Source organism: Mustelus asterias, unplaced genomic scaffold, assembly GCF_964213995.1.
Source record: "Mustelus asterias unplaced genomic scaffold, sMusAst1.hap1.1 HAP1_SCAFFOLD_989, whole genome shotgun sequence".
Taxonomy (NCBI): Eukaryota; Metazoa; Chordata; class Chondrichthyes; order Carcharhiniformes; family Triakidae; genus Mustelus; species Mustelus asterias.
The window spans coordinates 52,501-65,000 of NW_027590935.1; positions in this window are offsets into that span (position 1 = coordinate 52,501).

The window sequence follows — 12,500 nt, forward strand, 5'->3', positions numbered from 1 at the left end:
CTAACCGTGGCCCTAGCCCTAACCAAAGCCCTAACCCTAGCCCTAACCCTAACACTAACCCTAACCCTAACACTAACCCTAACCCTAGCCCAAACCCTAACCCTAACCCTAACCAAAGCCCTAACCCTAGCCCTAACCCTAACACTAACCCTAACCCTAACCCTAGCCCAAACCCTAACCCTAACCCTAACCGTGGCCCTAGCCCAAACCCTAACCCTAACCCTTACCAAAGCCCTAACCCTAGCCCTAACCCTAACACTAACCCTAACCCTAACCCTAACCCTAGCCCAAACCCTCACCCTAACCGTGGCCCTAACCCTAACCCTAACCAAAGCCCTAACCCTAGCCCTCACCCTAACACTAACCCTAACCCTAACCCTAACACTAGCCCTAACCCTAACCCTAACCCTAACCGTGGCCCTAACCCTAACCATAGCCCTAACGCTAGCCCTAACCCTAACACTAAGCCTAACCCTAGCCCGAGCCCTAGCCCTAACCCTAACCCTAGCCTAACCCTAAGCCTAACCCTAAGGGAGCAATTTGAAAGTGTGGCCGGCGCGAGGGACGCCTGTGCGGGCGTGGAGAGTCGATGTGGAGTCCTTGTGAGCATGGAGTGTGTTGTAAGGGCGTGTTTCTGCCTGTGCCTTGACCCTAACACTAACCCTAACCCTAGCGCTAACCCTAACCGTAGCCGTCACCCGAACCCTAACCCGAGCCCTAGCCCTAGCCCTAACCCTAACCCTAACCCTAACGGAGCAATTTGAAAGTGTGGCCGGCGTGAGGGGCGCCTGTGCGGGCGTGGAGAGTCAATGTGGAGTGCTTGTGAGCATGGAGTGTGTAGTAAGGGCGTGTTTCTGCCTGTGCCTTGACCCTAACCCTAACCCGAACCCTAACCCTAACCGCGGGTGCGGGGGGTTGAACAAACACCGGGGAAGCCATTAACCACCAGCGGGGAGTACATTAAGCAGTTGCCCTTAGTCTCAGGAGCAGCGGGGAACAGATTATCCAACAGCCGGGAAAACATTCACCAACTTCGGGGGAAAACGAACGAAATATCGGGAAGACATGAACCAACGGCAGGCAAAACACTGGGGAAGCCAGGAACCAACAACGGGGAGTACACTAAGCAGCTGCCCTTAGTCTCAGGAGTAGCGGGGAAGAGATTAAGCAACAGCCGGGAAAAGATCAGCCAACCGCGGCGGAACTCATTAACCAGTTTCCAGGGAACTCATTAACCAGTTTCGTGGGAACTCATTAACCAGTTTCGGGAAAACGTCCAGCAAAGGCGGGGAAAACATGAACCAGCGGCGGGGAAGGCATTGTCCAACAGGGGGGAGCACATTAAGCAGCTGCCCTCAGTCTCAGGAGCAGCGGGGATCAGATTAAGCAACAGCCGGGAAAAGATCAACCAACCGCGGGGGAACTCATTAACCAGTTTCGTGGGAACTCATTAACCAGTTTCGGGAAAACATCAACCAAAGGCGGGGAAAACATCAAACAACGGCGGGGATGCCATTGTCCAACAGGGGGGAGCACATTAAGCAGCTGCCCTTAGTATCAGGAGCAGCGGGGATCAGATTAAGCAACAGCCGGGAAAAGATCAGGAAACCGCGGGGGAACTCATTAACCAGTTTCCTGGGAACTCATTAACCAGTTTCGTGGGAACTCATTAACCAGTTTCGGGAAAACTTCCACCAAAGGCGGGGAAAGCATCGACCAACGGCGGGGAAGCCATTGTCCAACAGGGGGGAGCACATTAAGCAGCTGCCCTTAGTATCAGGAGCAGCGGGGAACAGATTAAGCAACAGCCGGGAAAAGATCAACCAACCGCGGGGGAACTCATTAACCAGTTTCCTGGGAACTCATTAACCAGTTTCGGGAAAACTTCCACCAAAGGCGGGGAAAGCATCGACCAGCGGCGGGGAAGCCTTTGTCCAACAGTGGGGAGCACATTAAGCAGCTGCCCTTAGTCTCAGGAGCAGCGGGGTACAAATGAACCAGCAGCGGGGAAAACAACTTCGTGGGAACTCATTAACCAGTTTCGGGGGAACTCATTAACCAGTTTCGGGAAAACGTCCACCAACGGCGGGGAAAGCATCAACCAACGGCGGGGATGCCATTGTCCAACAGGGGGGAGCACATTAAGCAGCTGCCCTTAGTATCAGGAGCAGCGGGGAACAGATTAAGCAACAGCCGGGAAAAGATCAGGAAACCGCGGGGGAACTCATTAACCAGTTTCCTGGGAACTCATTAACCAGTTTCGTGGGAACTCATTAACCAGTTTCGGGAAAACTTCCACCAAAGGCGGGGAAAGCATCAACCAGCGGCGGGGAAGCCTTTGTCCAACAGTGGGGAGCACATTAAGCAGCTGCCCTTAGTATCAGGAGCAGCGGGGAACAGATTAAGCAACAGCCGGGAAAAGATCAGGAAACCGCGGGGGAACTCATTAACCAGTTTCGTGGGAACTCATTAACCAGTTTCGTGGGAACTCATTAACCAGTTTCGGGAATACTTCCACCAAAGGCGGGGAAAACATGAACCAACGGCGGGGAAGCCATTGTCCAACAGTGGGGAGCACATTAAGCAGCTGCCCTTAGTATCAGGAGCAGCGGGGTACAAATGAACCAGCAGCGGGGAAAACAGCTTCGTGGGAACTCATTAACCAGTTTCGTGGGAACTCATTAACCAGTTTCGGGAAAACGTCCACCAAAGGCGGGGAAAGCATCGACCAACGGCGGGGAAGCCTTTGTCCAGCAGTGGGGAGCACATTAAGGAGCTGCCCTTAGTATCAGGAGCAGCGGGGTACAAATGAACAAGCAGCGGGGAAAACAACTCCGTGGGAACTCATTAACCAGTTTCGTGGGAACTCATTAACCAGTTTCGGGAAAACGTCCACCAAAGGCGGGGAAAACATCAACCAGCGGCGGGGAAGCCATTGTCCAACAGGGGGGAGCACATTAAGCAGCTGCCCTTAGTATCAGGAGCAGCGGGGTACAAATGAACCAGCAGCGGGGAAAACAACTTCGTGGGAACTCATTAACCAGTTTCGGGGGAACTCATTAACCAGTTTCGGGAAAACGTCCACCAAAGGCGGGGAAAACATCAACCAACGGCGGGGAAGCCATTGTCCAACAGGGGGGAGCACATTAAGCAGCTGCCCTTAGTATCAGGAGCAGCGGGGATCAGATTAAGCAACAGCCGGGAAAAGATCAACCAACCGCGGGGGAACTCATTAACCAGTTCCGTGGGAACTCATTAACCAGTTTCGTGGGAACTCATTAACCAGTTTCGGGAAAACGTCCACCAAAGGCGGGGAAAACATCAACCAACGGCGGGGAAGCCATTGTCCAACAGTGGGGAGCACATTAAGCAGCTGCCCTTAGTGTCAGGAGCAGCGGGGATCAGATTAAGCAACAGCCGGGAAAAGATCAGGAAACCGCGGGGGAACTCATTAACCAGTTTCGTGGGAACTCATTAACCAGTTTCGGGAAAACCTCCACCAAAGGCGGGGAAAGCATGAACCAACGGCCGGGAAGCCCTTGTCCAACAGTGGGGAGCACATTAAGTGGCTGCCCTTAGTATCAGGAGCAGCGGGGATCAGATTAAGCAACAGCCGGGAAAAGATCAGCCAACCGCGGGGGAACTCATTAACCAGTTTCGTGGGAACTCATTAACCAGTTTCGGGAATACTTCCACCAAAGGCGGGGAAAACATGAACCAACGGCGGGGAAGCCATTGTCCAACAGTGGGGAGCACATTAAGCAGCTGCCCTTAGTATCAGGAGCAGCGGGGTACAAATGAACCAGCAGCGGGGAAAACAGCTTCGTGGGAACTCATTAACCAGTTTCGTGGGAACTCATTAACCAGTTTCGTGGGAACTCATTAACCAGTTTCGGGAAAACATCCACCAAAGGCGGGGAAAGCATCAACCAACGGCGGGGAAGCCATTGTCCAGCAGTGGGGAGCACATTAAGCAGCTGCCCTTAGTATCAGGAGCAGCGGGGTACAAATGAACAAGCAGCGGGGAAAACATCTCCGTGGGAACTCATTAACCAGTTTCCTGGGAACTCATTAACCAGTTTCGGGAAACCTTCCACCAAAGGCGGGGAAAACATGCACCAACGGCGGGGAAGCCATTGTCCAACAGGGGGGAGTACATTAAGCAGCTGCCCTTAGTATCAGGAGCAGCGGGGATCAGATTAAGGAACAGCCGGGAAAAGATCAGCCAACCGCGGGGGAACTCATTAACCAGTTTCGTGGGAACTCATTAACCAGTTTCGGGAAAACATCAACCAGAGGCGGGGAAAACATGCACCAACGGCGGGGAAGCCATTGTCCAACAGGGGGGAGTACATTAAGCAGCTGCCCTTAGTATCAGGAGCAGCGGGGTACAAATGAACCAGCAGCGGGGAAAACAACTCCGTGGGAACTCATTAACCAGTTTCGTGGGAACTCATTAACCAGTTTCGGGAAACCTTCCACCAAAGGCGGGGAAAACATGCACCAACGGCGGGGAAGCCATTGTCCAACAGGGGGGAGCACATTAAGCAGCTGCCCTTAGTATCAGGAGCAGCGGGGATCAGATTTAGCAGCAGCCGGGAAAAGATCAGGAAACCGCGGGGGAACTCATTAACCAGTTTCGTGGGAACTCATTAACCAGTTTCGTGGGAACTCATTAACCAGTTTCGGGAAAACATCCACCAAAGGCGGGGAAAGCATCAACCAACGGCGGCGAAGCCATTGTCCAACAGTGGGGAGCACATTAAGCAGCTGCCCTTAGTATCAGGAGCAGCGGGGATCAGATTAAGCAACAGCCGGGAAAAGATCAGCCAACCGCGGGGGAACTCATTAACCAGTTTCGTGGGAACTCATTAACCAGTTTCGGGGGAACTCATTAACCAGTTTCGGGAAAACCTCCACCAAAGGCGGGGAAAGCATGAACCAACGGCGGGGAAGCCATTGTCCAACCGGGGGGAGCACATTAAGCAGCTGCCCTTAGTATCAGGAGCAGCGGGGATCAGATTAAGCAACAGCCGGGAAAAGATCAGCCAACCGCGGGGGAGCTCATTAACCAGTTTCGGGGGAACTCATTAACCAGTTTCGGGAAAACATGAACCAAAGGCGGGGAAAACATCAAACAACGGCGGGGAAGCCATTGTCCAACAGGGGGGAGCACATTAAGCAGCTGCCCTTAGTATCAGGAGCAGCGCGGTACAAATGAACCAGCAGCGGGGAAAACAACTTCGTGGGAACTCATTAACCAGTTTCGTGGGAACTCATTAACCAGTTTCGGGAAAACGTCCACCAAAGGCGGGGAAAGCATCAACCAACGGCGGGGAAGCCATTGTCCAACAGTGGGGAGCACATTAGGCAGCTGCCCTTAGTATCAGGAGCAGCGGGGATCAGATTAAGCAACAGCCGGGAAAAGATCAGCCAACCGCGGGGGAACTCATTAACCAGTTTCGTGGGAACTCATTAACCAGTTTCGTGGGAACTCATTAACCAGTTTCGGGAAAACTTCCACCAAAGGCGGGGAAAACATGAACCGACGGCGGGGAAGCCATTGTCCAACAGACGGGAGCACATTAAGCAGCTGCCCTTAGTATCAGGAGCAGCGGGGATCAGATGAAGCAACAGCCGTGAAAAGAACAGCCAACCGCGGGGGAACTCATTAACCAGTTTCGTGGGAACTCATTAACCAGTTTCGGGAAAACTTCAACCAGAGGCGGGGAAAGCATCAACCAACGGCGGGGAAGCCTTTGTCCAACAGGGGGGAGCACATTAAGCAGCTGCCCTTAGTATCAGGAGCAGCGGGGTACAAATGAACCAGCAGCGGGGAAAACAACTTCGTGGGAACTCATTAACCAGTTTCGTGGGAACTCATTAACCAGTTTCGGGAAAACATCCACCAAAGGCGGGGAAAGCATCAACCAACGGCGGCGAAGCCATTGTCCAACAGTGGGGAGCACATTAAGCAGCTGCCCTTAGTATCAGGAGCAGCGGGGATCAGATTAAGCAACAGCCGGGAAAAGATCAGCCAACCGCGGGGGAACTCATTAACCAGTTTCGTGGGAACTCATTAACCAGTTTCGTGGGAACTCATTAACCAGTTTCGGGAAAACGTCCACCAAAGGCGGGGAAAGCATCAACCAACGGCGGGGAAGCCATTGTCCAACAGACGGGAGCACATTAAGCAGCTGCCCTTAGTATCAGGAGCAGCGGGGATCAGAGTAAGCAACAGCCGGGAAAAGATCAGCCAACCGCGGGGGAACTCATTAACCAGTTTCGTGGGAACTCATTAACCAGTTTCGGGAATACTTCCACCAAAGGCGGGGAAAACATGAACCAACGGCGGGGAAGCCATTGTCCAACAGTGGGGAGCACATTAAGCAGCTGCCCTTAGTATCAGGAGCAGCGGGGTACAAATGAACCAGCAGCGGGGAAAACAGCTTCGTGGGAACTCATTAACCAGTTTCGTGGGAACTCATTAACCAGTTTCGGGAAAACGTCCACCAAAGGCGGGGAAAGCATCAACCAACGGCGGGGAAGCCATTGTCCAACAGTGGGGAGCACATTAAGCAGCTGCCCTTAGTATCAGGAGCAGCGGTGCACAAATGAACCAGCAGCGGGGAAAACAGCTTCGTGGGAACTCATTAACCAGTTTCGGGGGAACTCATTAACCAGTTTCGGGAAATCTTCCACCAGAGGCGGGGAAAGCATCAACCAACGGCGGGGAAGCCTTTGTCCAACAGGGGGGAGCACATTAAGCAGCTGCCCTTAGTCTCAGGAGCAGCGGGGAACAGATTAAGCAACAGCCGGGAAAAGATCAGCCAACCGCGGGGGAACTCATTAACCAGTTTCGTGGGAACTCATTAACCAGTTTCGTGGGAACTCATTAACCAGTTTCGGGAAAACGTCCACCAACGGCGGGGAAAGCATCAGCCAACGGCGGGGAAGCCATTGTCCAACAGTGGGGAGCACATTAAGCAGCTGCCCTTAGTATCAGGAGCAGCGGGGATCAGATTAAGCAACAGCCGGGAAAAGATCAGCCAACCGCGGGGGAACTCATTAACCAGTTTCCTGGGAACTCATTAACCAGTTTCGGGAAATCCTCCACCAAAGGCGGGGAAAGCATCGACCAACGGCCGGGAAGGCTTTGTCCAACAGTGGGGAGCACATTAAGCAGCTGCCCTTCGTCTCAGGAGCAGCGGGGTACAAATGGACCAGCAGCGGGGAAAACAACTTCGTGGGAACTCATTAACCAGTTTCGTGGGAACTCATTAACCAGTTTCGGGAAAACATCCACCAGAGGCGGGTAAAGCATCAACCAACGGCGGGGAAGCCATTGTCCAACAGGGGGCAGTACATTAAGCAGCTGCCCTAAGTATCAGGAGCAGCGGGGATCAGATTAAGCAACAGCCGGGAAAAGATCAACCAACCGCGGGGGAACTCATTAACCAGTTTCGTGGGAACTCATTAACCAGTTTCGGGGGAACTCATTAACCAGTTTCGGGAAACCTTCCACCAAAGGCGGGGAAAACATCAACCAGCGGCGGGGAAGCCATTGTCCAACAGGCGGGAGCACATTAAGCAGCTGCCCTTAGTATCAGGAGCAGCGGGGTACAAATGAACCAGCAGCGGGGAAAACAGCTTCGTGGGAACTCATTAACCAGTTTCGGGGGAACTCATTAACCAGTTTCGGGAAAACATCCACCAGAGGCGGGGAAAGCATCGACCAACGGCGGGGAAGCCTTCGTCCAACTGGGGGGAGCACGTTAAGCAGCTGCCCTCAGTATCAGGAGCAGCGGGGTGCAAATGAACCAGCAGCGGGGAAAACAACTTCGTGGGAACTCATTAACCAGTTTCGTGGGAACTCATTAACCAGTTTCGGGAAATCCTCCACCAAAGGCGGGGAAAGCATCGACCAACGGCCGGGAAGCCTTTGTCCAACAGTGGGGAGCACATTAAGCAGCTGCCCTTAGTCTCAGGAGCAGCGGGGTACAAATGAACCAGCAGCGGGGAAAACAACTTCGTGGGAACTCATTAACCAGTTTCGTGGGAACTCATTAACCAGTTTCGGGAAAACATCCACCAGAGGCGGGTAAAGCATCAACCAACGGCGGGGAAGCCATTGTCCAACAGGGGGCAGTACATTAAGCAGCTGCCCTAAGTATCAGGAGCAGCGGGGATCAGATTAAGCAACAGCCGGGAAAAGATCAACCAACCGCGGGGGAACTCATTAACCAGTTTCGTGGGAACTCATTAACCAGTTTCGGGGGAACTCATTAACCAGTTTCGGGAAAACATCAACCAGAGGCGGGGAAAGCATCAACCAACGGCGGGGAAGCCTTCGTCCAACAGGGGGGAGCACATTAAGCAGCTGCCCTTAGTATCAGGAGCAGCGGGGTGCAAATGAACCAGCAGCGGGGAAAACAACTTCGTGGGAACTCATTAACCAGTTTCGTGGGAACTCATTAACCAGTTTCGGGAAAACATCCACCAGAGGCGGGTAAAGCATCAACCAACGGCGGGGAAGCCATTGTCCAACAGGGGGCAGTACATTAAGCAGCTGCCCTTAGTATCAGGAGCTGCGGGGATCAGACTAAGCAACAGCCGGGAAAACATTAACCAACTTCGGGGGAACTCATTAACCAATTATTTGATGACCGGTAGGCGGCGCTCTATCGGCTTCGGCGACCGGCGGGTGGCGGTTCGGGGTCGTGGCGACCCGGGGCGAGGCGGCCCGGCCGTTGAAATCGCGAAAAAACGCGTTTTTAAAAAGAACCGTCGGTCCCCATCGGGATGGATTTGACCCCCTCATGCCGCCTTCGGGACCTCTTCGGCGGCATGACTACCGGAGGTGTTCCCGCCGAGGTGGACACTTGCATTTTCTGGCACGGTGGGTTGGCGGGGTACCTGCAGAATAGCAGGAAGGCGATGGCAATGACATGTGGCAACTCATTAACCAGTTTTGACTTTGCTGCATTGAAGGCGGAAAATCGAAACAGGGCCCCGCTCGAGCCCCCAGGTCTGCCGGGACCGCACCGGGCCGCCGCCCCGACGGCCGTTCGGCCAGAATGGGCTAGTATTTCTCCGGATTTTTGGCCGTTTTTCCGACTTTTTCGGACGTCGGAAAAGCGGCGGCCTGGCCACCGGCCGCGGCCGGGGGTGCCTTCCCCTCGAGCGAGGGCCCGGAATTCACCCGTTTGCAGCCCCGGAGGAGCTCCGCCGGCGGCCGGAATGGTTGAGACCATCGGCCGCGCTGAACGGAGCTCGGGTAACTCATTAACCAAACTGGACTTGGCCCCTGGCGCAGGAGGGGGGGGTCCAGGTGAGGGCTGGCAGGCCGTGGCCACCCGGCAGCAGTGATGCACCCGCGATGGCGGTAGTCCTTCCGATTCGGAGGCTCCCTGGCCCCGCAGAGCAAAAATGGGAGCCGCACGGAGCTCTATGAAGTCAGATCCGGTCGGTGGTGGCGGGGCAGGGTGCACGGTTTCCCGCAGAGCTCGGCGGATCCGTCCCGCCGAGGTGGCCACTCGCATTTTCTGGCAGGGGAGTCCCGAGGCTGGTTAACCAGTTACCCCCGGAAGTGGGGATGGAGTTGAGATTGAACCGTTTTGCGGGGCCTCCGGGCCCCTTCCCCGGTAGGACTACCGGGGCACACCCCGCCGAGGTGGCCACTTGCATTTTCTGGCACGGTGGGTTGGCGGGGTACCTGCAGAATAGCAGGAAGGCGATGGCAATGACATGTGGCAACTCATTAACCAGTTTTGAGTTTGCTGCATTGAAGGAGGAAAATCGAAGCAGGGCCCCGCTCGAGCCCCCAGGTCTGCCGGGACCGCACCGGGCCCGCCGCCCCGACGGCCGTTCGGCCAGATTGGGCTAGTATTTCCCCGGATTTTCGGCCGTTTTTCCGACTTTTTCGGCCGTCGGAAAAGCGGCGGCCTGGGCACCGGCCGCGGCCGGGGGTGCCTTCCCCTCGAGCGAGGGCCCGGACCTCACCCGGTTGCAGCCCCGGGTGGGGCTCCGCCGGCGGCCGGAATGGTTGAGACCATCGGCCGCGCTGAACGGAGGTCTGGTAAATCATTAACCAAACTGGACTTAGTCTCTGGCAAGAGAGATGGTCCAGCCGACGGGCACGACCGAGGGCCCGGACCTCACCCGGCTGCAGCCCCGGGTGGGGCTCCGCCGGCGGCCGGAATGGTTGAGACCATCGGCCGCGCTGAACGGAGGTCTGGTAAATCATTAACCAAACTGGACTTAGTCTCTGGCAAGAGAGATGGTCCAGCCGACGGGCACGACCGAGGGCCCGGACCTCACCCGGTTGCAGCCCCGGGTGGAGCTCCGCCGGCGGCCGGAATGGTTGAGACCATCGGCCGCGCTGAACGGAGCTCTGGTAAATCATTAACCAAACTGGACTTAGTCTCTGGCAAGAGAGATGGTCCAGCCGACGGGCACGACCGAGGGCCCGGACCTCACCCGGCTGCAGCCCCGGGTGGGGCTCCGCCGGCGGCCGGAATGGTTGAGACCATCGGCCGCGCTGAACGGAGGTCTGGTAAATCATTAACCAAACTGGACTTAGTCTCTGGCAAGAGAGATGGTCCAGCCGACGGGCACGACCGAGGGCCCCGGACCTCACCCGGTTGCAGCCCCGGGTGGAGCTCCGCCGGCGGCCGGAATGGTTGAGACCATCGGCCGCGCTGAACGGAGCTCTGGTAAATCATTAACCAAACTGGACTTAGTCTCTGGCAAGAGAGATGGTCCAGCCGACGGGCACGACCGAGGGCCCCGGACCTCACCCGGTTGCAGCCCCGGGTGGAGCTCCGCCGGCGGCCGGAATGGTTGAGACCATCGGCCGCGCTGAACGGAGCTCTGGTAAATCATTAACCAAACTGGACTTAGTCTCTGGCAAGAGAGATGGTCCAGACGACGGGCACGGTGGCAGAGTTAGCCGAACTTGACTTAGCCTCTGGCCGCAGAGAGGGTCCATCAAACGGGGCACGGTGGGAGATTAAGCCGCACTAGGCTCAGGCTCTGGCCACGGGAGGGTGGCCCAGGTGTGAGCCGGCAGTAAATGGTGAACCAGTGAAAAGCCAGCACCCGAGGGTGCGGTTGTGCTGCCGACTTGGAGGCTCCCTGTGCCCGCAGAGCAAAAATGTGAGCACAGACGGAAGTCTATGAAGTCAGATCCGGTCGGCGGTCGCCAGGCTCGGTGCATGGTTTCCCGCAGAGGTTGGTGGATCCGTCCCGCCGAGGTGGGCACCTGCATTTTCTGGCACAAGTGTCCGGAGGCTGGTTAATGAGTTGCCGCCGGTAGCCCGCATGGAGTTGCGATTGACCCGTTTTGCGGGCCCCCCAGGCCTCATTCTCGGTAGGACTACCGGGCCGCACCCCGCCGAGGTGGACACCTGCATTTTCTGGCAGGGGGGGTTGGCGGGGTGCCCGGGGATTTTCGGGAACTCGTTTTTCAGAACATTTTTTGGCTAGCGGTGTCAGTTTGAAAGTACCCAGGAAAGTGCTACTTCACAAAAGGGGACTTTTTCCAAATATATAACCTCTTGAAGAGCACCTCAGTGTCGGAGGGGGCAGACACTTTACTTCATTTATGGCTAATTCCTCGGGTACGTTCTGGAAAACGGACAGAGTTGCCTGGCCGGTGGTGACTCTGTGGCAGATACATATATATATATATATTACGGCTTTTTCTATATATGTATCAAAGTGTGATAAACACTTGTGCAAAAAAACCAGACAACGGAATTGACGGCACTTTGTTTTGTATACGGCTTGCAAAGTACAAAGTCTGAGTTTTTTAAAAAAGTGGCACTCGGTGGTAGGGAGTGCCGGCGCTTTGAAACGGCACAGATGCCACGTTCCCTTGGGTTGCACTTCGTTCTGTGAGGCCTTAAAGTGCGTGCCCAGAAACCTCTGAATGCAAAAGGCGCGCACGCCGGTAGTGGGCTGCAACAATCAGTGCGTTTGCCTATCCATGCCTAAGCCTGGCGACCCTGCGGGCGATGATGGCATGTCTTGGGCGTTGGCCATGGACTGGGTCGGGCTTGACAGTTCGTGCTCTTCGCCTGTGACATATCCGGACTGACCGGACGCTCGTGTTCGACGCGGTAGGGCCCTTGGCGGGTTCATCGTTGATGCGCTGGTGCTTCAGGCTGAGCGGTTGTCCCTCTGTGGTCCCGACTGCACATCGGGCGGACACCGAGCGAGTCGGTTGGCAGAACTTTCCGTTTGGACTCTCCTCCGTGTGAGGCCGAGGCGCCCGTGTGCGTTACGGTAGTGGCACTTGACGGACCCGTGGAACGGGGCGGTGGTCTGCGGACGCCGCGTGGGGCACCCGTTCCTCAGGCCGTGCACACCATTTCTCTGGCAAGTCCGAGGGCGGCGGTGGCAGCACCACACGTGTCTGGGCACTGTGGCAAACTCCTTCTGTGTGCGTGCCTGCCCCGCCGTCAATTCTGTTGGTACCCGTTTGTTGCACCGAAATA